This window comes from Rhagoletis zephyria, unplaced genomic scaffold (assembly GCF_001687245.7).
Source record: "Rhagoletis zephyria isolate East Lansing unplaced genomic scaffold, Rhagoletis_zephyria_1.1 Rzeph_scaffold_05847, whole genome shotgun sequence".
NCBI classification, from domain to species: Eukaryota; Metazoa; Arthropoda; class Insecta; order Diptera; family Tephritidae; genus Rhagoletis; species Rhagoletis zephyria.
This window is the reverse complement of record NW_016162930.1, coordinates 17,025-22,223: the sequence shown is the minus strand read 5'-3', so window position 1 is coordinate 22,223 and position 5,199 is coordinate 17,025. Positions and strand designations below refer to the sequence as shown.

The 5,199-nt window shown below is 38.5% G+C and overlaps 1 pseudogene; it reads right to left on the bottom strand.

Annotated features, from left to right (window-relative positions):
• Positions 1 to 219: 219 nt before the first annotated feature.
• Positions 220 to 794, bottom strand: LOC108372536 (uncharacterized; annotated as a pseudogene).
• Between the last annotated feature and the right edge of the window lie 4,405 nt (positions 795 to 5,199).

Here is a 5,199-nt window from a genome sequence, read left to right as displayed (position 1 = left end):
GGACTTTCGGGGGATCTGCGGAATAGGATTCGCTCGAAATCCTGGTCTTCCTTGTGGACGTATATCTGGCGATAAATTTTTCAATGTCGCCATTGAACACATACTTATATAACCTCCATTTGAGAATTATAAGCATAAGGTCATTTTGGAGAACGGGGCCTGTGTGCAATACGTCATTCAGTGAGAGGCCGGAGTGCGAGAGTTCTGACGCATTAACAACTACTCGCACTTTAGTAGTTTTACTATCAGGTTAATCACAGCGTGAAGTGGCAGGTAAAATGAGAAATATTTACCATCACGTATGATTTCGGGTGACTTTGTGGGCTCCATGTGGTCTAGAACTAAGTATTCTTCGAGGACCTTTGAATATGTTGTTTGGAGTTCCGCTTTCTTCTCGATGCTCCGTTCGATGCTGAGGTATTGCAGCTGAGCTGCGGGTCTGGAGTGCCCTAGTGCAGTTGAGTGGGGAAATGTTGACTTGAATGGGAGTTTTACTACGTAGCGGCCAACTTCTCTCCGGTAGTATTTTTGTAGAGCTCCTCGCAATATTCATCATCGTCTGTGTTAACGGCAGCCGATGGGACCACTTCTTGTTCCCAAAATTTTTTGAGTAGATCTCCTAGGGAATCTGCTGCGCCTTCAACTACCTGGATGGAAAATGTCGAGATTTGTTCCGCAACTGGGCCGCTTAATATCCACCCAAAGATGGAGTTTTGGGCTACTAAGCTTCCGCCAACGTTGGTCTTGAGTCCTGGAATTAGTATTTTGGGAAGTATTTCGCTACCAATTACCATGTCTATCCTGGCGGGTACGAAGCAGTTGGGATCAACTAGAGGCAGTGAGGCGTATTCTTGGACATTAACGTATGTCACCTTGAATGATGGTAAAAAGTGCGTCAATTGTGGGAGTATTATTGCGTGAGTTGCAATTTTTATGGTTAGATCTGGAGACCATATTGTGAGTGAGCATATTTTATTCGCATTCTGAACTGTTCGTCCGTCCATTCCCAATATTTCAAAGTTTGTTTTGGTTGTGGGTAGACCAAGTAGCTTTTGTACACGAGAAGTTACAAAAGTCTTTTGGGATCCTTTGTCTATGAGAGCGCGAATTTGAACGGTTTCTCCTTTGTGGAAGATCCGGATATTTGCCGTAGGGAGTAAAGTTCTTTTTCTACTACTTGGGAAATGTGAGAGCACCTTATCATTATTGCTTTGAGATGCATTTGCTGCGGCGGCTTGGGTAGAGGTACATGGCATTTCATTGTCAATGGTTACGTGAGATGTGACGTAGTTTTTAGTGGGGTTTTTATTGTTTGGCGTTTGGGATTTTGCTGGGAAATGAAGGAAAGAGTGGTGTCGCTTTTGGCAATACACGCAAGTGAAGTTGCTTTTACAATCTCTCTCTGAATGAGAGTACGCCAAACAATTTTTGCAATAACGATTTTCTTTCACAAACTTATTCCGATCATGGATGGATAGTTCCTTGAATTTTACGCACATCATCATTGAATGATTGGAATTGCATAATTTACACGAGCTTTCTTTGTTCAGTGTGGAACGATTGAGTTTTGCTCCGGAGATTGAACGACTGAGGAGCTGTTGATGTTGCCCGTGGGATGGAAGTGGGCTGGGGCTGTTTTGGTTTATTTGGCCTGTATGTGCTAAGCCGTTCTACAACTACGTATCGAGTTGTAAGAAATTGGTCCAGTTCTGACCAGAGAAGTCACTCTTTTCTTGGGTTTAGAGATTGCTCCCATAACGCTAGGGAGCTGGGAGCTTTGAGGAGCAGAGATATATGAGCATCGGGTCCCAGTTTTCAGTGGAAACTCCGTTTTCTTTTAGAGTAGAGAGGCAGTTATAAATTGTCGTTTGAATTTGTTGAATCTTTTCACCGTTTTCTGTGTGTGCGGGCTGAAGGTTAAATAATAAGGAGGGCTGCTTTCCCGCGAGTTTTTTGCCTCAAGTGGTACAACTTTTGAGCTTGAGTTAATGTGGGGTGATTTATGTACACTACTGTGAACATGTTCCTGAACGATGGCAGTCTTCGTATCCTCCATAGAAGACTTCAGTATCACAAGCAGGTACTTTCAGGTAATTGTAGGAATCGGGTTGTGGTTGGGGCATCATCACAACGGATGTATTGTTTCTGGTGCCTTCCGAGTTTTGCTGGAATTGGCTGAGCAACTCGTTAATTCTCAGCTTTGTGTTCAACGCGTTGTCGCTGGAGTTATCGTACGAGGCATCGCACGTTTTCCGCGTCTTCTCATCTGCATTGCTCATCTGTATTGCTTCGTTAGCTGCGTCTACCAGGGCCATGTATTTGTTGAGGTGCTCCAGATATGTCCTCAGTCCTGCCTCAGTGTGGTCCGTTTCGCTAATGCTCCACCACTTCTCGCAATATTTGTCCAGTCTCGAAATTTCATAAAGGAATTTTTTATGATTGTAAGCGATCTCATCCTCTTCGGCTTGGGATTTTGATCTTGTTCTTATGCCTTGCTGGGTGTGTAGGGTGCTTATCTTCTGACATAATGAGTGAGATGAGGGGTTAATATGTGTGTATAAGTCAATTCCTCGAGACTTTGAGTAAGTAGAGAAAATATTTGGGTGTGTGTGTTTTATTATATATATGTGAATACTTTTTGTGCGTATATTATATAGCACACTATATTGGGTGCTATATTTTTGCTCGGCACTGTTTTTGGATCGTTGCTATTTTTCTGCTCCACACTGTCCTGTCTCAGCGTATCTGAGTACAGTAACCGTTTATAATATTGGTTTATACGTGTATATATATTGTATATACCTTGCACACAAATTGTGTTTGCTAGTGCAGTTCGCTCCGCTTATGTATACACGTTTGTGTGTATGTACGTATGTAACCCACTACCTGTGCGATGCTAATGCAAAAAGCGAATAAGCAGGGCATGAATCACGTATGACGACAATCGTCTGAACGATATCGAGATTGTCTTGCTCCATAAAAACCAAAAATTGTTTGATCGTTTGTGCGATATCGTCAACTCGATTTCAGTTTTGCTTCATGTAACAGTAACAGAAACACGTAACAGCAACACATATGTATAAATCAGTGTTTTTACGATATATATGTATATGTTTTCTCAGTGTCGTTTGAATGACTATCGTTTCAAAGTTATGTGATTCATGCGCTGGAGATGCAAAAGGAGAAAAATCACTGTGGAGTTGGAGCAGTATAAATATGTACATTGTACACGTATATAAATACGTATGTATATGGTTAATATTATGCCCGGGTAGGGGGAGATTTAGCGGTCGCTTTGCTTATATACCCATTAGTAAATTGGGGAAGTGTATTATACGTACGAGTGTACTTCTTGGAAGGTTTTTTCGGCGGCAGTTGAATATATGTATATACGTATAGTGTTATTTCGGGATTTATGTGCGAGAATATGTATTTATACCTAGCAAATATTATTTTTAGATTGTATAGGGCGGAAGGGAAAAGCGCGGGAATTTCATATATAAATTTTAATATGTATGTGCGCAAAAATGAGCGGTAAATCAAATTGAGAGTTTTTATTTTTACCGTCTTTGGAGTCCGCTAAATATATATGTAGCGTTGTTTAAATAATACACCGTATTTTAGTGTTATTTATGTGACTTTATTACGCTACTAAAATTGTCTATAGTAAGGTTTAGCTTTTAGTGCAAATTATGGAAAAACAATATGCGCGAACTATCTCGACGTGCTAGCGGGTTGCTGTCACTTTTCTTGAGTGCTTGCTTATGTTCTACTTTTTGTTCTCTCCAATTACTGTGCATAGTGAGGGTGCATAAGTGGTATCGGCAATTATCGATAGTTTCGACTAGTATGTAGATATAAAATGAAAACGTAAGGAGGTAATAATGGTTGCCACAATACTTCCTTTCTTAAAAAAAATTACAATGTTGTGATTGTACAAAATTGGGTGATACAAAAGATTCAAATGAAATTGGCTTAGATGTAAATGCGTACATGATTAACATGAAACACTTATAGTAAAAAAATAGAGTAATTTGCGTTCTTATATACCTAGAGAATTTTTATTCAAATTCATTGTAGTAATTTGTATGTTTGTACTTAAAAGTTAATGGCTTTTAATACTAGTAGTAGAGTTATGCATCTTTCTCATAGCCTTACGAGGGTCCATACCAGGTCATATCACGCCAAGACAAATATTTTGTTATTCAGTATAAACGTGTAAACACGGCAATTTCCATCGACAGACTCAAGCCTGTTTATTTTGTAGCGGACGGCATTTAAATTTACGTATCCATTAATCTTCAGTTAGTATTAGTAGTATAGTTATGCCGGTTCCAGAACCGGCATAAGGTTTGCTGTTGCTCCGGTGCAGAACCACTATATGGTTTGCTGCTGCGCCGCCGCAAGCTTTGCTGCTCCGCCAAAAGATGTCCAAGTTCAGAACGCAGATAAAGGCCGCAAGATGTCGCTGGTGACAACTCTGAGTCCGGAACCGGAACCGATCACAGGGTGTTCCGCTGATGGAAATCCAAGAAATCCGATACAAGGTGGTTTATATGTCGAAAATTGGTAAGGTGAATTGGTATACATATATACATACGTATTCTCATACATACATCTATATGCAAACATACATACATACATATGTATATACATATATAGATGCTCCACCCCTAGAAAAGTGTGTTAATAATGTTCACATAGTTAATTGCTAAGTATTTAATATATACGTGTATATGAATGGAAAGGCCTGTTGATGTTGATGATGAGAACAAATAAAATTTAATTTGAAATAAGAGAAGGTTTTATATTTACTTATTTATTTTGATAATAAGAATTTTAAACATAAATGTCCGCAATTATATGAATTATAGCTTTGCTGTTTATTATAGTTATATTTAATGTTTTTTCCTAAATACTTTATTATTTGCTTAGGAGGCTGTAAGTTTCCAAAGCTATCGAAGTAATCAATCTNCATAAATAACTCTCATATAAAATAATATTATATTCAAATGAACGCTGAAGTTTTTTTTAAATAAAATCTATATGGTTCTATATAATTAAATTTCTAAATACCAATTCAACAGTTAATTTATATTCAAATACAATATTGTTATATGATTTAGAATAAACTTCTACATCACACATCGCTTCCCTATTTGTTCTACTATAATACTTTAATTTAGTCTTAATATCTAA